Here is a 24,738-nt window from a genome sequence, read left to right as displayed (position 1 = left end):
GTTTCCTGACCACCCACCTCACACTGTTGTAACTGAAATCTTTCATAACAAAATGAAGATCCCAACATTGACATATAAATTATTAATCAAAAGCCTGGCTTTCTCTTGTTAAAGAAAAATATATATCAAGACTCCTCATTCACAGGAAGTGCATCTGCAGGAAAGTTACGAGTGTTTCTATTAAAAGGCTGCTCCAAGCCAAGGCCAAATTCATCCTTTTCTCCTCTCAGTTCCCCTAGCCCTGTGTGCCCAGCTGCAAGAAGGCGCTGGCCCACACCTTGTCATTACCAGCTATGTCCTCCCTGGAGGATGACACCCTTGAGGACAAGGACGGTGACCTGTTTACCCCTGTGTCCCTGGAGACCAGCAGCATCCAGGGAAGAATTAAAGCCACCTGAAGCTCCACTGGCTCCAGGCTGCTGGCCAGTGAGCTTTCCCGGGGGTATGGCCGAGCCCTTCATGGCTTCTTCTGAGAATCATCAGTTCCAAAAGCATCCTTTTACTTGACTCTGGGTTTTGTTTCTTGAGACTGATTTTCAGAAAGTCTAAAATTAGCCCCCCTAAAACTCAATTATGAAAACCTTGACCTATTATCAGAAAAATAAACGTTTGGAGTTGTAATGGCTTGTTTCCACAGTGCTCAAAGCATTTTGCAGGTAGCCCCATTTTTGGCAAGCAGATACTCCAGGGTGGATGATGCACAGCCATGCAGCCATGCATCTGTAGCCATCTTTTTTCACCTGGGTCACTGTCTCCCTTCTACCAGGATGACCTGGGCACTCAACAAAACAGTCAAAGACTAAGAGAATTGAGTACTGATTCCCCAGTCAACACAAATTGGGCTTGGGTCCTATCTCAGTGCTCTCTGCTTATAACACCTTGGGCAGAGCTGCTTTCCTTTCTTGGCCTCAGTTTCTTCGTGGGTATATGACAGCACACACTTCCCAAGGCTGTGGTGAGGACTAGCAGAGACAACTTGGGTAAAGAGGTTAGAATGGTGCCTGGGTATAGTCAGCACTCAGTAAACGCTAGTTGTCATCATTGATGCTATTTTTGTGACTGTCACTACCTTTATTTACCCTTAAATAGGAGACAGCAGAGAAAGCCAAAGTTACACAGCAGCCTGAACAAAACACTAGTAGGTGAGGCCTGGTGGAATATGCTGTTAAATGCCCGCTGAAGGTCAACCAGTGATCTGGGACTCCTTCTCCTTGCAGCACTCTGCAGACCCCTGCAGCCCCCAAACCAGCAAACAGGACAATCTAGAATCTGCTACTGCCAAGCAGGAATGCCCTAGGATGAGTGGCACCAGCAGCACAGGGCACAGGTACCTTGGGGTAAGAAGCATCTGTGGTCGTATAAACTTCCTCACCACCAAGATGCTCACCAATGGACACCATATTATCATCAAACACTGAAATGCAACTGTGTATAGCTGCTCCCACCCTATTACCCCTGACTCAAGGGGCCTTCAGCAAAGCTGCCTCCAAGGTAATATACTCTGTACACAGATGAAAAAGACCCTTGAAAGAAATTCCAGGGCAGGGTCTTCTGGAAGGTTCTGAGAATGTGTTCCAGGTCCAGAAGTCTGGGTGAAGTCTTTCTGATCCTGCTGGAGCCCCAATCCCGATATGGACCTGCTCTCCCAGTGTGACCTCAGACCTTCACCACCCAGAAGGGCTGAGCACAGCCCCACCCAAAGAAACCCCCCTTCTGCAAAGAAGAAACACAGCTGTGGTGCCTGTGACCTTAAGTGGTTTGCATAGTCAATATTCCCCACTCTGACGGGAAATGGCTGTGAAACGGCAAGGAACTTTCCAAAGGCTCAATAAGAAATCAACCGTGGGGCTAAAAGGAGACAATGCAGGAAGTTTAGGAAAAGGTAACCACATCCCAGTGGGAGTTCAACAGCTTTATAGCTTATTGGTTAAAACCATAAGTTTTAATTTCAGATTGGATCTTAATGTAACAATCCTTGGCTGCAAGACCTGCATGAATATGGAAAAACAGGAAAGAATAATAGGAAAAAAATCAGCAAAGGTGACTCTTGGGACTGATATTTTATTACATCACACTTGATCCTAACCCAAAGGTCAGAAAGCAATAAGACTTTACTCTCTACTTAACCTGGAGCTTCTCCAACCATTATTTAAAGTTGGACATTCTGAAGATATGAAGCTGATTCAAAAATAAAAGAGGGTTTATTTTGGTGGGGAGTGGCAAATAAAAAGGAAATACACTATTAACAGTCTTAGAAGAAATATCTACCCTATGAAGAATATCAGAACCAAAAATAAACTTCACATAAATGTAAAATAAACTTTTACAACCAATCTTCTCCTGGTGTGGATTTTTTTTCTTCCTATCCGACTTAAACATAAGCAAGACAGGACATTGACTGGGATGAACTTTTCCCTTTTTAGATAGTACATGGAACTTTTAAGGCCTGAGCTAAATATAAATAAATCTTTAAAAGGTCAAATTTTCAACAGGATAAGAATATAATATGGAGTCCTAGGATTCCCATGTGAAGTGATTATCCAGAAGAGCCACTAGATTGGTGCCCTGTTCATTCTGCCTAGTTCAGAGATAGATGGAATATTTGTGGGGTGAATGCATGACCCGGCATCCCTTGTCCTTGTCCACTGCTGCCACTGTGTCCACACTGACCTAAGCCTCTACTCAGGATCTTCACAGGTGGCTCCCCGTACCTGGCACACATGGCTCATATTCTCTTCTTTCAATGTAAAAATATATTTCCTTCCTTGAAGCTATTGCCAGATCACAGAAGTGCCAGACAACCGCACTCTCTCGGAAATCTCACTAGGAATCAGGTTGCCATGCTCTGAGGAAACCCAAGTCAGCCCAGGCAGAAAGACCACATTGAGAGGCCACACGTAGGTGTTCTGGATGACAGCCCATCTGAGGTCCCTGTCCTAACCATGCACCTGTGGGACACGTGGGCAAAGACACCCCAGGGGACTCTAGCTCCTGTGGTTGAATCACCCCTGCTGAGGCCCCAAATATCATGGAACACTGAGTCTGAATAACCCACAGAATCCGTGAGCAAAATAAAATGATTATTTCACAGCCCCAAGTTTTGGAAATAATCCAAATTTGTTTGGAAATAACAGAGCTAGAGTAACTGGGACATCATCTCTCAGTAAACAGAATCATGAATCTGAATGAGAACCCCAAGTGAAAAACCAGCCAGGTGTTTAAACACACTGGGAACAAGGTGGTCCCTGAAGCAGCAGATGAAGTTAAAATCCCAGCTCTGAGTGTTATGGCTCTTTTAGAATTTGTCTAGCAGGTTTTCTGCTCTTTACCAGAAAAGTCTCCCCTGTTCCTCCACAAAAAAAAAATCCCAGCTCTGTCATTAACTGCCTGTGGAGCCTGGGCCAGGTTCTTCTCTGAAGTCTCCACTGTACAAACTGTAAAATGGGACTAACAGAAGCTAATGAGACCACTTCAGGGATTAAATGGGACAGTTTAAGTGAAGTGTGAGGCCAGGTATGTAAGGTATTGTTATTAACATCACATGTGAGATCTTACCAAAGTCTACACATCTTCATTTTACAGACATGACTTATGACTCCATCATGCTTTTCAGGCTTATTGGAAAATGAGAGTGAGAGGTGATGATGAAAGCAGTAACAGGTAAAAAATTAAATGAGGCTTAAAGAATTTTAGAACTGTACCATTTTCCTCCCTCCAGCTGATTTTCTCTAGAATGTACACTGTTAGCATCTACAAAACATAACCTTGAGTAGGTAGGAAACTAAGGATTGTAGTCCTTAAAAAGCATATACGCAAATATCACACGTTACAGTATGAGACGTCTTTGGATGTCTCACTCTTACAGTAAGAACTAAAATGTATTGCCTTCTATCTGTAAGTGACAGGTCCAATTCTAACTGCATGAGCTATATTATCTTATTTGGTCCTTACAGCAATCCTACTAAATAAGTTGTAGTATTATCCCAACTTTAGAGGTGAGGAAACTGAAGTGCAGGGAGGTCACATCACTGGCTTAGGATCACACAGCGATGATGTGACAAAACAAGGATTCCCAATCCAGGCATTCCAAAGCCAGGCCATGCTCTTAACCACCCCACAGTAAGGCCTTCTTGCGGTCATTTTCTTGAGGGTAAAATGTGAACTCCCATTCAGTTCATTTCCTATCTAATTGTTGGGAACTTAAAAAGTACTCTTAATAATAATTCTGCCACTCAAGCTCCCTCGAAGAAACAAAGGGAAAGACAGAAAAGACTTTCATCAGAACACAGGAAAAAAACAATGCTTTCTGTTGTCTCTAACACACTTGGTGTGTGAATGACACGCGTCCATCCTCAGAGACCCCTGGGCATGTTTACAGGGCAGGACCCAGGAGGTGGCAGCTGAATGATAATGGTCCATGTCACATGGTTTGGATTCTGCTGAAATCCTGAGACAAAACTCAACGGGCTACCAAAATAATTTACAAAATCCCCATGATCCCCACTAGCCCAGAATTCATAGAGCAGACAGTTCAGTTCCCTCCTTTCTTTAACCAAAAATGCAGGGTCATAAGCTGTCTTTTGGAATTTCTGAGACTGAGGGCAAGCAGAAGGGCAGGATGAATAACGGATGACAGCTCCTCAGATGGTGAGACACGATGGACAAGGACTCCTCCCTTCCATGCTCCCCTGCCACCTTCCAGCCCCAAGTATCTCCTTGCCTTCCTAGTGCCTAGGAAAGCAGAAAGCGGATTCCCTCCCCAGGATCCAGACCTCCTTCGTGGTCTAGATTACTGTATCTCAGAGTGTGGTCCCAGGACCAGCAGCATCAATATCTCCAGAAAGTGCTTTGAAACGCACTCCTAGTCCCAACCCCAGACCCACTGAATCAGAAACGCTGGGGTGGGGCCCAGCAATTTGTGCTTTAGCAAGTCCTCCAGGTGATTCTGATCCCTGCAAAAGTTTAAGAACCACTGGTATCAAATGAAAGCCACAGGCCTGAATGATGGGACCACAAGAGGGCTCTAGTTCATCTTATCCAGCCCCACTTCCAGCTAATGTCCAGACAGAATGTCTGGCCTCTTGAATCACTTCCCACTCAATACCCACCCAAGAAGGCCCAGCCTTTTTGTCCAATTGTCCTATCTTAATCATCATTTCATTCATTAAACATAAACCATGGGCAGCATGGGTGTAGTTCTGTGAGACTCCGAGCTTCCCATAAGTACAGCTCAGATTTTGCACTCTCTCTCCATCTCTTGGACAACTAGTGTGTGATACACTGCCTCCAGTAGATCTCCCTGCCCTGAGTTGGACCCTAGCCTGGCAACAACAACTCTGGGTAGGCAGTATTGCTATGCAATCCCTCCTGCCCCCAAAAAGGGCCTCTGCTGAGATGCCTCCCATAAGGGACTATTCATTGGGCTTGTTCTTTTCTTCTAAATTACCACTCCTAAAGGGAAAGTTCCTTCTCAGAAAAAGTGGGTCATATGTTTCTGGCCTGATGGGCCTCAGTGTCTTAAGCAATTGGAGAATGGCAAGCCTAATTTATAAAAGGCCCACTGTTTCTGGATATATTCCTACCGTGCAATACAAACAGCCTCATCTGAGCCCTGATTTAGATCACTGAATTTGGGCATTTTATTTCTGCATGCCTCTCATCAGTAGGTTCTCATAACTTGGATTCTCATCCAGCTCTACTTCTGTACTATTTTTTCTAATGTTTTCTCATCTCTCTACTCCCTGCAGTTATTCTATCCCATTATTATTTCCCTTCTGCAGTTAAAAAGAAAAAGGATTAAAATAAGAATCTCTGTATTTCTGGAAACTCTCACATGTCAAAGTTTGCAATGGTGAAAGGTGCAAATGTTCCCAGTGGTCCTCACCCAGGTCAAGTACAGAAGTAGATCCTCCTCCTCTGGGAATCTCACATACTCCTTTATTAGATGAATAATGAAATACTCTTAAGTGAGTCTGATAGATGAGACCAGTGGGCAACATACTGGAAAAGGAAGCCACCTGCTAGACACAGGCAACCCAAATCTATCCACTTCCAGCAATACCAAGCCTATCTGTTGTTCAAAATAAACCTATAAGACAACCTGGTCCCCAAACTCCTCTTTGCAATTAATGACGGCATGATTCCCCTACTCCTGTCCCAAAGGGTCCCACCCAGCTGAGATGCAGTTCACGAATCTTTTGGACACTCAATATTTAAGAATAGCAACAACCAGAATAACCCACAGGACTCTAAAGCTGTCCAGCAAAAGCTGCCAACCACTTGAGAGGTGCATCCTACTGGGTTTTTGCTGCATCCATGAGAAGTCAGCCAAGGCCAGGGGTGGCCAAACCCCGGGCAGAAATGCTGGGGCTCTGAGGGATCAAGGCAGCTGCTTTGGTGCAAAGCAAAATCACTGACCAACCCTACCCATTTCAGGGGAGCTGGGCTCTCACAGTTGCGTGATCTTCAGATAGTTTAAAACCTCCCACTAACATTATTCAATGATATGCATTCTCAAGGCAGCTGCAGAAGTACACGTTGCATATCCCTTAATTGAAATACGAGGGACCAGAAGTCTTTCAGATTTTGGATTTTTTCAGATTTTGAAATATCTCCATATAATAAAGAGATACTTTGAGGATGGGACTAAAGGCTAAACTTCATATTCATTTATGTTTATATACACCTTCTACACATGACCTATAAAGGTAACTTTATACAATATTTGAAATAATTTGGGGCATGAAATAAAAGTTTTGACTGTGACTCATCACATGAGGTAAGGTGCAGAATTTCCACTTGTGGTGTCATGTCAGCACTCAAAAAGTTTCAGATTTTGGGACATTTCAGATTTCAGATTTTCAGATTAAGGATGCTCAATCTGTACCAACATTCTGTCAACAGCAAAGTAAGCTAGTGGCCAAGTCTAATTCAGCTTCATGCTCAGCCATTACTTTGCACCCAGAGACCTATAGTCTTTCATACCAAGGTTTATCAATATCTCCTTTACACATAAAGGCCATGCCACAGGACCTTTGCACGTGCTATTTCCTATCCCTGGAATGTTCTCTCCTTCCCTCAACTCTACCCCCATGATATGGTTTGGCTGTGTCCCCACCCAAATCTCATCTTGAATTGTAGCTTCCACAATTCTCACTATCATGGGAGGGACCCAGTGGGAGGTAACTGAATCATGGGGACAGGTCTTTCCTGTGCTGTCCTCATGAGAGTGAATAAGTCTCATGTGATCTAACGGTTTTATAATGAGGAGTTCCCCAGCACAAGTTCTCTCTCTTGCCTGCTGCCACCCATGTAAGACGTGTCTTTGCTTTCTACCATGATTGTGAGGCCTCCCCAACCACATGGAACTGTAAGTCCATTAAACCTCTTTTTCTGTATAATTTACCCAGTCTCAGTGTCTTTATCAGCAGTGTAAAAATGGACTAATACAGTAAATTGGTACCAGGAGTGGGGTATTGTTGTCTTTATCAGCAGTGTGAAAACGGACTAATACAGTAAATTGGTACCAGGAGGGGCTATTGCTGTAAAGATATCTGAAAATGTGGAAGCGACTTTGAAATTGGGTAACAGGCAGAGGTTGGAACAGTTTGGAGGGTTCAGAAGAAGACAGGAAATGTGATAAAGTTTGGAACTTCCTAGAGACTTGTTGAATGGCTTTGACCAAAATGCTGATAATAATAGGGACAACGAAATCTAGGCTGAGGTGGTCTCAGAGGGAGATGAGGAATTTGTTGGGAACTGGAGTAAAGGTGATTCTTGCTGTTTTAGCAAAGAGACTGGTGGCATTTTGTCCCTGCTCTAGAGGTTTGTGAAACTTTGAACTTGAGGGAGATGACTTAGGGTATCTGGTGGAAGAAATTTCTAAGCAGCAAAGCATTCAAGATGTCACTTGGGTGCTGTTAAATTCATTCAGTTTTAAAAGGAAAACAGAATATTAAAGTTTGGAAAATTTGTGGCCTGACAATATAATAGAAAAGAAAAACCCATTTTCTGAGGAGAAATTCAAGCTGGCTGCAAAAATTTGCATAAGTACTGAGGAGCCAAATGTTAATCGCCATGACAATGGGGAAAATGTCTCCAGGGGATGTCAGAAGTCTTCATGGCAGCCCCTCCTATCACAGGCCTGGAGGCCTAGGAGGAAAAAATGGTTTCATGGGCCAGGCCTGGGGTCCCCCTGCTCTGTGCAGCCTAGGGACTTGGTGCCCTGTGTCCCAGCCACTCCAGCCATGGCTAAAAGGGGCCAAGGTACAGCTTGAGCTGTTGCTTCAGAGGGTACAAGCCCCAAGCCTTGGCAGCTTGCACAAAGTCAAGAATTAAGGTTTGGGAACCTCTGCCTAGATTTCAGAGGATGCATGGAAATGCCTGGATGCCCAGGCAGAAATCTGCTGCAGGGGTGGGGCCCTCATGGGGGGCCCTCATAAAGAACCTCTGCTAGGACAGTGTGGAAGGGAAATGTGGGGTCAGAGCCTCCACACAGAACTCCTGCTGGGGCACTGCCTAGTGGAGCTGTGAGAAGACGGCCCCCATCCTCCAGACCCTAGAATGGTAGATCCACCAACTGCTTGTGCCATGAACCTGGAAAAGCCACAGATACTCAATGCCAGCCAGTGAAAGCAGCCAGGTGGGGTGCTATACCCTGCAAAGCCCCAGACGCAGAGCTGCCCAAGTCCATGGGAGCCTATCTTTCGCATCAGCATGACCCAGATGTGAGACATGAAGTAAAAGGAGATCATTCTGGAGCTTTAAGATTTGACTTCCCTGCTGGGTTTTGGACTTGCATGGGGCATTTAGCCTTTAGTTTTGACCAATTTTTCCCATTTGGAATGAGTGTATTTACCTAATGCCTGTACCCCCATTGTATCTAGGAAGTAACTAACTTGCTTTTAATTTTAAAAGCTCATAGGTGGAAGGGACTTGCCTTGTCTCATATGAGACTTTGGACTGTGGACTTTTGAGTTAATGCTGAAATGAGTTAAGACTTTGGGGGACTGTTGGGAAGGCATGATTGGTTTTGGAATGTGATGAGATGATATTTGGAAGGGGCCGGGGCAGAATGATATGGCTTGGCTGTGTCCCCACCCAAATCTCATCTTGAATTGTAGCTACCACAATTCTCACTGTCATGGGAGGGACCCAGTGGGAGGTAGTTGAATCATGGAGATGGGTCTTTCCTATGCAGTTCTCATGATAGTGAGTAAGTCTCATGAGATCTGATGGTTTTATAAAGAGGAGTTCCCCTGCACAAGTTCTCTCTCTTTGCCTGCCACCATCCATGTAAGACGTGCCTTTCGCTTTCTGCTATGATTGCAAGGCTTCCCCAGTCATGTGGAACTGTGCGTTCATTAAACCTCTTGTTCTTCATAATTTATCCAATCTCGGGTACGTCTTTATCAGCAGTGTGAAAACAGACTACACATCCCAAATCTTCATTAATCTAGCAGACTCCAGCCCCTTTTCTGTGGCTCAGCTCCTCTCTCAAACTAATGAAAGCAGAGCCCAGGAAGGCGAGCATTTAGGCAACTACATCAACATGGAATGTCACATGACTCATAGTGTAATCAATGTCAGCCACAAACTCTAACAAAACAATTGATAGAATCACAGGATTTTTAAGGAATAAGACATTCAGGGAATACATGGTTCATGTTCCCTCTCAGTGCTGGGGACAGGGATTCCATGGCTCTTGCTTAAATCTCTCTGGTGACAAGAAACTCACTATTTCATGAGACAGTCAATTCCAAAGAACAAGATGATCAGCCACAAGCCACAGGCAATGACCATATGAAATTGGTCCAGTTTAGATCTTTCTCCTCTGTAGCCAAGCTCTGCTGAAGACTGCAGCACACCCACCATAGGAGCCCCAGCACTTATCCCACTTGGCCTTGCCAAAGTGGGGCTAATGGTAGTTGAAAAATAGATTCCTAATCTTGAGCTGAGCACTCTTTTAAAATGTATAGTATTAAACCAATAACAGTTTCCTGCTTTTGATAATGTACTATGTATACGTAAGATGTTATCATTGGGAAAAGCCGGGTAAAGGGTACCTGAATCTTTCCATAGAGTAGTTCCCCTCATCCTCACAAGTTTTAAACTGCATGCTATTCTGAGTAGTGTGATGAAATCTCATGCCATACTGCCCAGGATGGGAATCACACCTTTGTCTGGCATATACATGCTATTATACTACTATCCATTAATCCCTTACCAGCTGTCTCAGTTATCAGATTGAAAAAACAGTAGATAAAGGGTTCAGGACTACCCACAGTTTCAGGCATCTACTAGGGGTCTTAGAATGTATTCCCAATGGATAAGGGGGGACTATTGTATTATTTTGACTTTTTATGAGTTAAAACTTCTTATGAGTTATAACTTCTTATGAATCTTAAGCTATTTCAAGATTAAAAGTTATAGATATAGAGAGACAGAGACAATAGGAGCCAGGGTCACTGCCCTCAAGGCATGTGCTCATGGTGGAACTCTTGGGCATGGACATAGTGAGATTTTTCTGAGGTCTTTATCATCTATAAGAACTATCATACTGAAAGATACAACCAATTCCATTACCACTCAAGGGTCCCCAGTATTTCTGGCAAAACAGTTCCCAACGTCACTCCCAACCCAGTCAGCAAGGGTTCCACACTGTGGTCCCTAGACCAGCAGCATCACGTGGGAATGTTACAAATGCAGATTCTTAAGGTCCACCTCAGAGATACAGAATCAGAATCTATAAGGAGTGAGCCTAGCAATCTATTTGTGATGGGGCAGGGAGAGCAATATAAGATGTATCACTTTCACCATTTTCAAGTGTCCAGTTCTATGGCATTAAGTACATTTTCGTTATTCTGCAACCATCACCACCATCCACCTCCAGAACTTTTCATCTTCCCCACCTGAAATGCTGTACCCACCACCCACGATCTGTTTAAACAAGCCTTCAGGTGATTCTATGCCACCCTAGTGTAAGAACCACTCTACAATCACATGACGTAGGGGCATTGGCTGCATAGCATATATGGCAATTATCTTTCTGTATCTTTGACCTCCGTGGCCTTGTCTTCTTACCCATTGCTTGTCTTGAGAACACAGAGTGATCAACTATTTGCCTGACCACTAACACCACCCCAGCCTAGGACAACACTATAGGAGGCATGTGTGCTTGCATCTGCCAACCTAGCTTTTAATCAGAAGCCAAGGTAACACTCCAGGGTCCCTAAAAAAACAGGCAAGGGAAAGTAATGGACCCACAAGAAGCATAAAGTATTTGCTAAGCACCCTCTGGGGCGTTTCAGGTAAATGAGCTCCATTAACCCTCATTACAATCCCATGCTGCCTCCATTTTACAGAAGAGGAAACTGGGAACCTGACGTAAGAAATGTGCTTCACGTCACCAGGCTGGCCATGCAGAGGTGGAAGTCATACTCCAGTTGGATCCTCCCTCACTACAGGAGAGCCACAGGCCCTCAGGTCAGCAGTTACACTATACAGGACTTCAGAAGCCCAAGATCAGGCCCATTTTGTTCAAACCCTTTAACCTCACCTACGCTTTTAATCCCAACTCCCATTTCTACTCCTTTCCTAAGGGTTGGTGTTTCAGAATGTCTGTTAATGCCATGGGCTTCTTTTAGCCCCTTTCTCCAGGTAGGAATGGTTGTGGCTGTAGTGGTGGATGAGCCTGGCTGGGAGTTCTGCTGTGGGCTCCAAAGCTCTTCAGGGTAAGCCCCAGGGCTCAGCCCAGCATCATGTTTGCATGCACAGGCATTCAACAGGTGCCTGTTGAATTAAAGGGGCAAGTATATCCATCTTGATGATGTGTCACAATTTTTAAAAATACACCCACGTATGCAGTGGCTACTTCCTCTGGTCATAGATTAGTAATAATTTAATGACAAGGGAGGAAGAGAAAGGATCACATTTTCTTCCATTAAGACCAGCAATCAATCAAGGCTGTTAAAAATCCAGCTAAATTTAGCATGAGATATGGGCTTTCAGAAAGTCTTCCATAGTGTAGGAGGCCACTAAAAATATAACAAAACAATTAAGTCACCACAGGATTAATGGAAGTCTATAAATGGTGAGGACCCCAGAGATCAGAACTAGGGCTTGCCATATCTTGAAACAGGTCTTATCGATGAGAAGGACCTAGAGAAGAATCTCTAGATATGAAACATCACTAAGTTCTTCCATTATTAAAACATGAAGCTGAAGAAGAGTTTCTACATGAGTAGAGAGAAAAGGTATATGAAGGCATAAAGCCAAATTATTCATAGAAAACTAATCTATATCATAGCACCATTTCCTAAACCTCAGGAGAAAAAAGGTGTTCTGTAGTCAAGTACATTTAGGAAATGCCAAACAGTGCATCCTCCTTGCGTGCCTGGGCTTCTAAAGCTCCACGAAGTCCTGCAATAAAAAGCCTGCGTTAAATTCAATTATGTTCCAAAATTAATTTGAACTCAGAATTTTGTTTTGCTTTTTGACATAAAAGTCGTTACTATCCTTTGAAAAAATGCTTTGGGAAATGCTGGTATGAAGAATAATATTCATTATGTTGTCAAGTGACAGGGATCTGGGTCTCATCAAGGAAGGACTGTCCCATAAAAATGATCAGCTGGAGCACTGCCACTGCCACACAAGATGACAAAAACACCAGGGACTGAAATAAAAAGGTATGAGAAACCAAGCCACACCCAGTGTCTGCTGCCTACCAGGCAGGACTTCAGATGGGTGTGATGGAGTTACAGGGCAGCATCCAGGACCAACCCAACATCTGAGGGGACATAAATGGCTGTAACATTGACCCAGCAAAGCCACGGCTGGAATCTGTCCTCCAGAATTAATAGTTAGGTGCCCCAAGATGCTCACTGCAGCATGGTAGTGACAGGAGAAAATGAGAAAGAATTTAGACGTTCCATAACTGGGGATGAGTAGGAAAAGTGCTGGCACATCCAGAATGGGGAGATGGGATTATCCACCCATGGACACCTTTGCTCAGAGTTAAGCAAAGTGTGGGCTGAGTGCCAGCCAAACCAAATCTCCTGAGAAAGCCTAGTTAAAAATGTACTGCTTCAGTCCAAGATTTCATTAGGACAATCCAAAATTTAGGGGGTTGAGGGGAGTTGCTGGCTGCTCCCTCTGAAGCCAAATTTAAAATGTAGATAGGCAATCTCATGTGACCAAGTGTTTCCAGCTGACTGTCGGGTTATATGATCTGACAGGTATTAGTCTACTCATGATAACCAACAAACAGAATTGTTTTACACAACTGTTTGAAACTATCCTGGACAACACACAAAAATTAACTCAAAATGGATCACTAATCTAAATGTAAAAGATAACATTGTAAACTTCTAGTAGAATATCTTGAGCATATGTTCATTTTGGAAATACTCCAGCTTCTCCTAACATTCAGTGAACATTTATTGGGCAATTAGTCAATGTCAATTACTCTGCGTGGTGCTGGGGATATGGAGACAAATGAGATAGTTCCTGATGCCAAGCATCTTAAAATGTTTTCTGAGTTCTTTATGGTTTTATCATTAATAAAATTATCCCAAACCTCTTTGAATTCATGTATATTTCTTGCCAGACTACCTTGGTTGTAACCTAAGTTTCTGGACTGTTTGGCTCATTAATTAAACAAGCAAGGATACATCTGCCACATGCTAACATTTCTCCAACACAGCTGATGGAAAGAAGGGTATCATGCCCAGGGAAGTATAGGATGAAAGAGGAACAAATGTCATATTCAGGAGAGCTATGGAATAAACATCACTTTTAAATCCAGACCAATATATAACTGCCAAAAATGGCAGAAGAATCCAGCCAGCTATAGCTCCAAGAGGTAGGATTATACTGACCAATTTGAGGAAACTGGCTAACAGGAAGGAATGAAAACAACCACTGAACCTCCGTGCCGTGGGCATCTTCCCTACCACTGTTGCTGATGAGGAGCAAAACAAGGGTTTGAATTTCTTCTTATTTTCCCTGATCTTTCGGGGTGGGGAGGGGGGGCACGGTTAGAAAAGTATCTAAAAGGTCAACTAAAGAGGAATAAAGGTATAAAACCAAAGAATACGGATAATTCAATAGTGGAATAAGTTCCAAAATGAACTAGTAACCCAAAGGAACTCAGGATGCTGAGTCTGGAGGAAGTAGGCAGTGGGGATGGGGACAGACAGACAGATATCTGTAGGTGCTCCGGGGCAGAAATAGGAGGGGAGTGTGTGATTACATGGAGGTAGACTCTGGTTCAGCCTAAGAAAGGGCTTTCAGGTTGCTGATGCCATCCAACGCTGGATGGGCTGCCGGACACAGCAGAGTCTGCCCACAACCAGAAGGCCAGAGCTAAGGGATGACTGTCACGGCCCCCAGTGCCCCATTCGTGGCTCTCTGCTCTGAGAATAGGAGGAGACCCACCAGCACAACAGCTGTAGGCAGGGGAGCTGAAGGATGGCCAGTGTTGCATTTCCCAGGCATTCTATACAGGTGGGGAGCATTATTTGTGGCACACAGGAAATTCTTATTCCCTGACTTCAACACAGGAAGCACAATAGTGCTTGCTTACTTCATCTACCTCTGCACCCTCCAAAGCCCTGAGAATAATAACAGGGCTGAGAGATGAGTCCCCGGAAGGCTTGCACTCGAGCCTGTGCGTGAACTGTGGGCCACCTCTCCAGGCATGACCCCAGTAATTCTTACAGTGTCATAAAAAGCCACGCGGAAAGTTTGATCAGCACGCGGAAAGTTTAGTCACCAGAAAAACTGTACTAAAACGCCAGCTGAAAGCAATGATGCTGACCTTGTCAGTAGCTGGATGCCAACCCCTGTGATCCCACCAGGCTTTCTGAAATGCTGGAAAGATTTTGCAGGCCGTCATCACCATGCTAATGGAGCTTGGGCTCTAGAAACCCCAGTTTAGGAAAGTCAGAACCATGCTTCTTAACTTTTGTAAGTGTGAAAGCAACCTTTATAATACCAAAATATTTACCAGAACCTCAGGTGATAAAAGGTATACTTTTACTTATTAGTTGATTCAGGAACTGCATATGTTTTATGAATTCACTCAGGCCCCCTTACGACAATCCCAAGGTCTCCCAAGAGATTAGGAGGTTTGACACTAGACCTGCACTGTCTGATACGGTCACCACTACCCACGTGTGCCTAATGAGATCATAAAATGGGGCTAATATTCACACCAGACTTCAAAGCCCTAGTACACAAAAGAAGGCAAATATTTCATTAACATTTTATTGATTTTATGTTGAAATAATAACATTTTGGCGATATTGGACTAAATAATATACATTTTTATGCGCTGAACTGTGTTCCCCCAAAATTCCTATGTTAAAGTCCTAACTCCCAGTACCTCAGAATGGGGCTGTATTTGGAGACTGGGACTTTAAAGGGGTTGATTAAATTAAAACGAGGCCCTCAGGGTGTGCCCTAATCCAATCTGACCGGAGTCCTTAGAATAGGAGGAAATGTGGACACACAGAAACCCCAGAGATATGAGTACAGAGGAAAGACCATGCGGGGACACAGGGAAAAGGCAGTCATCTACAAGCCAGGAAGAGAGGCCTCAGGAGAAACCAAACCTGTGGACACCTGATCCTGGACTTCCAACCTCCAGAACTGTGGGCAAATACATTTCTGTTCATATAAACCACAAGTCTGTGGTCTTCATTATGGCAGCTCTAGCAAACTGATATATGTTATTGAAATTAGTTTTACCTGTTTAACTTTTTCAATGTGGCTACTAGAAAAAAAAATGCTCATCATCACCGGTCATCAGAGAAATGCAAATCAAAACCACAATGAGATACCATCTCATGCCAGTTAGAATGGTGATCATTAAAAAGTCAGGAAACAACAGATGCTGGAGAGGATGTGGAGAAATAGGAACACTTTTACACTGTTGGTGGGAGTGTAAATTCGTTCAACCATTGTGAAAGACAGTGTAGCGATTCCTCAAGGACCTAGAACTAGAATTACCTTTTGATCCAGCAATCCCATTACTGGGTATATACCCAAAGGATTATAAATCATGCTACTATAAAGACACATGCACATGTATGTTTATTGGAGCACTCTTCACAATAGCAAAGACTTGGAACCAACCCAAATGTCCATCAATGATAGACTGGATTAAGAAAATGCGGCACATATACACCATGGAATACTATGCAGCCATAAAAAAGGATGAGTTCATGTCCTTTGCAGGGACATGGATGAAGCTGGAAACCATCATTCTCAGCAAACTATCAGAAGGACAGAAAACCAAACACTACATGTTCTCACTCATAGGTGGGACTTGAACAATGACATCACTTGGACACAGGGCAGGGAACATCACACACCGGGGCCTGTCGGGGGGTGGCGGGCTGGGGGAGGGATAGCATTAGGAGAAATACCTAAGGTAAATGATGAGTTGATGGCTGCAGCAAGCCAACATGGCACATGTATACCTATGTAACAAACCTGCACGTTGTGCACATGTACCCTAGAACTTAAAGCATAATTTAAAAAAAAAGGAAATTTACAATTACAGATGTGACCACATTATATTTCTATCAGACAGTGCTGCTCTTGAGTTTCCACTGCAGGGACAACACCTCAATTCTGGGCAGAAGGAAGGGAGGCACCACTGCCTTGGGGCCCCCCTTCACCTAAATCAAGTGTCTCACTGCTTGCCACCAGGCCTCCCAGGGAGCCAGGGAGCTGCCTTTCAACACAAGGTAATGGCTCCGTGTGGTTTTCCTTAAAGGTTACACAGCCTTGAACCATTTCCTGAAATTGTTTGAGTCATTCCCTCATTCTTTCTGACATATTTTAAGCTGGACAGGCACGTGCAACAGAGTGTATCTGAGCCTCCAAAATTACCATCTGGCAGCTCTTTGTTATTAAACAAAGAATTAACTCACAAAAGGCTAACAAGAGGCAGCAAGGACACCTGCTTGGAAATTCCAGCTCAGTGGATTTACAGAGGACTCTTCTGATGCATTTGCGTATTTTTCAGTGGGCTGAGCTTAGCACTTTAAAAGCAATGCCTCATTTTATCCTCACACCAACGCTTTGAGGTAAATATCTGACCCCTGCCCTTTCACATTAGATTTATACCCAAGGAGCGAGATTATCCAGAAAGCAATCCCTTATTAAATGACCTCAAAATGGTTATGGGGTGTATATGTGTGTGTTTGTGTCTCACATAGTTTCATCCATCACTTTTCCAGATTCAGAAAAGTTTGATTTATTACAAGAGGGAAAAAATCTCTCCTTTCAAGTTCAATACGTTAACTCTTTACTCATCCTTAGAAATGGACAGCAAGGAAGAAACAACGCTGGAACCTACTCCATCATTTATTTGAGAAATAAAGTGTTTTGGGGGTCCTATTCCCAGGGTGACAGTGTTGAATGCCATAAGCTCCCTGCTTTAAAATAACCTATGCTCTGGTACAGAAGATAAAACACAAATACCCAAGTAACACAAATACAGGCGGAAAGAAGGTGCTAAGACAGCTCAGATGTGAGGGAGCTCAGCACCAGAAGGCCCACAGCCCACCCTGGGGAGAACGGTGAGAGGAGGGTTAGCAGAGAGGAATCGCAGGTCAGGGTGGTGGAAAGTCAGCCCAGGGGAAAAAGCTCGGCAGCTGGCTCTGGAAACGGAGTACGTTTCACACAGGCAGAGCCAAAGCAAGGAGTCTGGAAGGCATGGGAATGCTTCACTTGCCAAGTCATGGTATTCAGAATGGATGCCCCAGCAGACTAGCTCCTGGGAGGCAGTGGTTATGGCTTACGAGTCTCCATCTGCCCCGGGCCCAGCACAGTGTCTGGCACACAATGAGCACTCAATAAATAGGGTGCCATCCAAATCGGAACACTTGAGAGTGAAATAGAGAACTATTAATGATTATGCTGGGACAACAGGCATAAACCAGGACTGTCCCAGGCACACCTGTACATAGGACACTGCATCACTGACGTGTGTAGAAACAGAAGTGAATTGAAAATAGAGAAGCAAGGGGTGGGAGGGACAAGTGTGGGACTAGGCCAAGTAAGACAGTGCCCCGAATGCAGGCATGAAATAACCTGAGCTGTTGGAGGACAGGGCCCGGTCTTTTTAATCTTTGTTTCCCCTCCACCAGACACAGAGCTGTGTACCCAACAGGTACCTGACACACGCTGGTGGGCTGAAGGCATGGACCAGACTTCAAGCTCTTCAGAAGAGGTTTAAGTGACAGTCATTGTTTAAACTGCAGAGGCCACAGACAGGCAGGGAAGATCAAACAGAAGTGCTGAGAACCTCCAGTCCCCAGGACTCCTGCCTGCCCTGGACTCACTGACCCACACTGAGCTTTCCTCCCACCTCAGAGCATGGACACACGTGCACAGGAGCGGCTGAAAAGTGCAACCTTGTCCAAGAACAGGAGAAACCTAGCACCAATCCACCCAGAAATGGGCCATCCAGAATGGAGTTTTCTCTTTCTCAGACTAACTAGGTAATAATAATGAGAAAAGCCATCATCTTTTGCATTCAAAGTCATAGAACTAGTTGGTTGCTGGATGGGATTCAAACCCAAGACTTGGCTGCTTACCAGCTGTGAGATCTTAAATAAATTAAATGCTCTAAATCTCAGATCCCTCAATGGTAAAATGAGATTTTATTTTATTTTTATATATGTAGATATAATTCTGATACAATTTTCTGTATATAATAATATATTAACATATGTAATTGTATTCTTTATAAGGACTTCATGTACATGTAAAACATGTAGCATATAGTAAATGCTCAATAAAAGATAGCTATTATTGTTATTGTTACAACTTAATTTCTTCTTTTTATTTACATAGCCCTTAATACTTTTTTTTTTTTTAAAAGAAGCAACTCTCTGTCACCCTCTTCACACAAATCTCCTGGGATGCATGTGAATAAACTATTCATCCACCATTGGACCCACCATTGTTCCAACTCCCATGAACTGGGGCTAGGGCTGTCTTGTGAAAAGACCCCCAGGCTACCTATGGATGGCTGCTTCGAAGGGGTGGGTTTCCTCAGCCTGGGCGCTTCCCTAGCTCTCTGTAGGTGACAGAATCCTTTCTGCCACACACAGCATACTCACTACAATCAACAAATTCCCCATCTGCAAAACAGAAGTCACCAAGGAGGCTGGTGGCCCACAGTAACCTGTCAGGGAAGAAATATAGGAGGCCACCATTTTCTCACAAAATGCAGGAAGGACCCATGCAATTTCTAAGTTGGCTTCTCGTATTCTGTTTGCCCCAAGAAAGCAGACCCAAGAAAAGGAGAAGGAAAACCACTTTAAAATTTTCTGCTTAATAAGAGCTTCTACTTCAAGAGCTTCCTGGTCTCTGAGAAGGGTAAATAGATTTCTGACTTAGCTGTGTCCAAAAACACTGCAGTGAAGTTTAAAAAAACTGCTGAAAAGTCAAGCTCAGTCAGTTGACTGCTGACAACACTGTCCTTCAAGCAATAGGCAGAGAATGCAGAAGAAATTATAGCCCACACCACCCTCCTATAAGGGGCACCCCCTCCATTAACACACATCAGCGTGGGCTGGCGAGCTGCACAAGGTCACATAAAGTCAGTGCTGCTGACTCAAGCCTGGCCCCACGTTGTTGATGAGGAGCACTCGCTCTCACGGTCAGTGTGAGGAGAGAGGCATCTGGCCCCTCCGAGGCCCACTTGCTTCTGATACCTGCATCAACTGCCAGCTGGTGGCTTTGTCCGTTTTCCCCTGTAACTTTTGGTATCTATGTCTTCGAGCTCCTCGCTTTGTGGTCTATGGACCAGCAGCACCAGCGTCACCAGGGAGCTTGCTAGAAATTCACCTCAGATCTGCTGTATCAGGATCTGCATTGAACAAGGTCCCAGGTGCTTCGTGTGCACGCTAACGTGAGGAGTCCTTGTCAACCAGCCCGTGAAGATGACTGAGAGGCTCTGGCTTGCTCTGGTCCAGAGAGAAAGAACATGCCAGCTCCGAGAGCTGCCTTACCATTTGCCCTCTTCTCTTCCCACATTTCTTATTTGCTCCGTACTTTCTATTTTCTTCTCACCATCTGCTTCTAATCATTTTTTAATCCCCCAAAAAACTATGAAATGAGTCTTGACCCCTTCCAAATGCAGAGGCAGTTAGAAAGAGGAAAAGATTTGCAGGGTAGAGCAGAAGGAAAAAGGGGCCCAGTGTTTACCAGACCCCTACTAAGAAGTCAGTATTCTGCTCCCCATTTCAGCTGAGGACACTGAAGCTCAGCAGTAAAGGTGAAGCAACTTGCCTGAGACCATGTGGTTGATCAGAGCAAGACCTGGTCCACCCTGGCCTGGCCCAGCCCCTGCCATGCTAAGCAGGAAGAGTGCTTCAGTTCATGTGCTTCACACATGTTGAGTTGAAAGGGAATCTTTCCACCTAGCACTAGCAAGAGCATCAGGAAGGAGGGCTTTTCTACGCTAAAAGGCAATACTGTAATATGTCTCAAACCTAAAATGCCTTCCCTTTCCCACTGAGCAATACCACTTCCATCCTCTGTACTGCCACCTTTTATCTAGTTCTATGCCACTGAAAACAGAAAACATCACATCCAAGATGGTGACATCCTTTGAAGGACCCACTCAACTTGGTGAACCATCCAACCTTCTTCTGTTCTGTTTCCTCCATTGTATATGGGGCCTGTATGTGGATATAAACATTTGTGTGTGATTGTTCCAAAACACTAGAGGGAGAGATTATGTTCCATGGCACACTTGCAACTCAGGTTTTAATCAGCATGTCTAAGTACAACGTGAAACAGTCAATGTGACCTCAATCTATTATTTGTATTTCCATTTGGCTGTGTGGCCTGATCTGTGTGACTAGTGCCTTGGGAGGCTCCATGCTGTACTGTGGCAGGAGCTGTGAGTTGTCTGTCCAGTATCTGTCTCTCTCCTTCTTAAAAATCAAACTTCAATATCTGCACTGTCCAACATGGTAGCCACTAGCCACATGTGTTATTTCAGTTTGAGTTTATATTAATTAAAAGTATAGAAAAGTAAAAAGTCAATGCCTTATTGGCACTAGCCACACTTTAAGTGCTCACAGTCATATGTGGTCACTGGCCACCATATTGGACAGTGCTGATACGGAACATTTCCTTCATCACAGAAAGTTCTGCTGGAGAGCAAAACTCTATAGTGATAGGATTTATAAGATGTCTAGCTGGTACTTAGACATCTTCCAACCTCTTTTAAAATATGGATGGTCAATGCGTTATATGCAGAAGTCACTGGAGGCTCTTTACAGGGGCCTCAGACCAGATTATAAAGAGCCTCTTTGCATGTCCCACTTCTTCCTGCATGAAAAACACATACAATGGCTGGAGCCCCAGAGCCATTTTAGGGGTAGGAGGAAAAGATGCTCTTAGTGTTGGAGTGTCCATAGCTCAGCCCTTGGTCCCCCTCTCTTCTCTATCTCCCCTCACGCCCTGGGTGATCTCATCAAATCTCCTGGCATTAAATACCATCTGTCTGCTGGCGACTCCCAAGTTGATACTTCTTACTCAGACTACTACTCAAACTGAAGACTCATACATACGCATACACACTTAAACATCTACCAGTGTGTCTAAAAACAAACTCCAGATCTTCCCCCTTTCAACCTGCTCACCTGCACCTTCAGTTGAAAACACCACCAGTGACAACTCCATCCTTTTAGGTACTCAGGCTGAAAAGCTTGGAGTGACCCTTGATATCTTATTCCCTCCCAACTGACAATCAAACCCTCAGGAAATGTTGCAGGATCCCCCTTCAAAATGCATGCAGAATTTAACCACTTCTCACAATGTCACCACTATGGCCCCAGTGGAGCCACCCTCTTCCCTGGGTAATGCTCAGTCTCCTAACCCTGTTCCTGCTGCTCTCCCGCCTCCTACAGGCCTTCCCAACATAGCCGCCAGCAGGGGCCTGTAAAAATGGAAGGCAGGCCAGGTCACCACCCTGCCCAGATCCCTCACACACTCACATCCCCCTCTGAGTAAAGGCAAATCCTTCCCAAGGCCTAGGAAGCCCAAGATGACCCGCTCACAACCATCGCTGCCACTCTGACCTCTTTGCCCACACTGGCCTCCCTGCTCCTGCTCAGACACACCAGACACTCAGACACTGGTCTGAGCACCCCCTCCAGGAACCCGCTGTGCTAACTCCCCAGCCTCCTTCCAGGCTTTGCTCAAATCACACCTTGTCAGTGAGGTCACCCTGACCCCCGTAACCCCATGCCTGCACTCCCAAACCCGCTTCACTGGGCTCTATTTTCTTTCTTTTTTTCCATAGCCTCATCGTCTTCTAATGCACCTTAATTTTCTTCTTTATTATATCTATTGTCTGTCTCCCCCTACTGGGATATAAACTCCCAGGGGACAAGGATCCTTGTCTCTTCACAGCAGAGCTGAGGGCCCCCCAGCCTACGGCATAGTAGGTATGCAACGCACATTTCCTGAATAAGTGAAAGGTCAGAGAACTTCATCCTCGAGTCACTGAACCAACATCAGCAACTTCTCTTCCTCTAGAAGAGAGAGGAATTATCTTGATGTGCTTAAGCCCCTGTCCTGGGGTCTCAATTCCTGCAAGCTGAGTGGAATTCCTGTCTGATACCTCTGTGAAGACCAAAGATATTATGTTTTATTCTCAGACTGCAGTAAGAACTGGGAACTCCCTGCAGACACCATGGTACTCAAAGCCCTACTAATGACCCAAATGATCACCTTCCCCAGAGTTGAAACTCCCCTGTGCTCCCAGGAGCAGAGGAGAGAGGTGGTGAGCAAGCTATCGTACTTTCATCATCACCTCTCTCAATGTCTAAAAGCTCCCTTTTGGGGATGGCAACTAACTTTGGAAAACCACTTTAAAGGAGGAGTTAAAAATACATACCTTCAGTGATGTTGGATGTATATGTTTTTAAATATATAGGACACAAGTATTCTGTGGTACTCCTGCAGAAAATATACGTCCTGAATCTAATCATGATGAAACAGACAAACCCAGGGAGGCCTTCTATAAAATAACTGACCTGTACTCTTCAAAAATGTCAAGGACATGAAGGAGCAAGGCTGAGTGACTTTTCCAGACTAAAGAGATGTGACAGCCAAATGCAATAGTGCGGGATTTTCTTTTGCTACCAAGGACATGAAGATAACTGGTGATATTTGAGTGAGTTCTGCAGATAAGCTAACAGTAATGTATCACTTAATTTCCTTATTTCAATAATTGTGCTATGGTTACGTAAAAGAATGTCCTTGTTCTCAGGAAATATCCCTGATGTTAGGGATAAGGGGGCATCACGTCTCCGACTTACTCTCAAACAGGTAAGAAGTACGAATAGATAGAAAATTACAAAGCAAATGACATTTAGGGAATCTGGGTGAAGAATTTACGGTATTTATTTGTGCTATCCTAATGACTTTTTTGTAAGACTGCTATTATTTCAAAATAAAGATTTTTTTGTTTTGTTTTAGATGGAGTCTTGCTCAGTCTCCAAGGCTGGAGTGCAGTGGCACAATCTTGGCTCACTGCAACCTCCACCTACCAGGTTCAAACAATTCTCCTGTCTCAGCCTCCAGAGTAGCTGGGATTACAGGCACCCACCACCATGCCCAACTAATTTTTGTAATTTTAGTAGAAACGGGGTTTCACCATGTTGGCCAGGCTGGTCTTGAACTCCCGACCTCAGATGGTCTGCCTGCCTCAGCATCCCAAAGTGCTGGGATTACAGGCATGAGCCACCACACCTGGCCCAAAATAAAAATGTTTTATGCGAAAAACGTGTATGTGTGTAACATACACAGAGAGCTGGAGTACATGCATGCACACACGCATACGCCCAAGAGAGAAAGAGAGCGCTATTTGTCAAAAGTTTGCTCAAGTCCAATACTTCCACAATTTTTTATGCCTACCCACTTAACTTCAGGCCAATCAAATATTTACTGAGAAAATGACTCTCTCATTAAAGAGTCTAAAAATATTCCCCTTCCAAAATGAGAAGAAAAGAGGCCATGATATTAATACTAATACGTTGACTAAAAATAATGATTTTCTCTAACAATATAGGCATGAATAAAATCTATACTTTTATAAAATAAGAAATAAATAATAATTTGCTGGTACAACCACAGAATATGTTAGTCCCCTTATCCCACGCAATGAGGCTTCAGGGGCCAAGCTTCCTTTCTTTACAAGGGGTCACCTAAAACGGACTTAAGCATACATGACAGAGGAATAAGTGTGACAGTCTGAGACATGACGGGCCCTCAGAAAACCTTAGCTGGCTCCGAATCTTTCCTCAAAACAGGAATTCTCTGCACCGATGCGTCACTGCCACCTTTACCCAGATCCAGCTGTAGCGATCTGCTTTTGCATCTGTGTCCTATCTTATTGTGACACACAGCAGGAAGGGAAGCTGGCTCCCCTACTTCCGCTGCTTGTGATTCCCACCCAAACACATGACTTTCATTATCAGTCTTGCCTTGAAAGCCACTCACTCCAGCCTCTGCAGCCAGCCCTGGATGTCCAGAAAGTTGGCCCATGGTCTTATGCCTTCACGAGAACATAGTGTGGCTGTGTCCACACGGCTCATCCGTCTTCATTCAGAGGCCCTCTTGGGCCTGTCACTTGGATGTGTCTCAGACACCAAAGCTCTATGTTGGAGGATAGAGATGGCAAGGGCTTTTTCCACA

General features: G+C 44.3%; 1 protein-coding gene and 1 non-coding gene across 2 annotated transcripts in view; one reads left to right on the top strand and one right to left on the bottom strand.

The window, feature by feature from the left end:
- Positions 1-24,738, bottom strand: part of ITGA9 (integrin subunit alpha 9) — a 371,697-nt gene that overhangs the window by 247,536 nt on the left and 99,423 nt on the right. The window lies entirely within an intron of this gene.
- LOC115934169 (U7 small nuclear RNA) lies at positions 3,280-3,342 on the top strand. The gene has a single exon (XR_004069996.1). It is a non-coding gene; the product is annotated as a U7 small nuclear RNA (small nuclear RNA).

This window comes from Gorilla gorilla, chromosome 2 (genome assembly GCF_029281585.2).
Source record: "Gorilla gorilla gorilla isolate KB3781 chromosome 2, NHGRI_mGorGor1-v2.1_pri, whole genome shotgun sequence".
Lineage (NCBI taxonomy): Eukaryota > Metazoa > Chordata > Mammalia > Primates > Hominidae > Gorilla > Gorilla gorilla.
The sequence above is the reverse complement of the archived record's forward strand: the minus strand, read 5'-3'. Positions and strand labels throughout refer to the sequence as shown.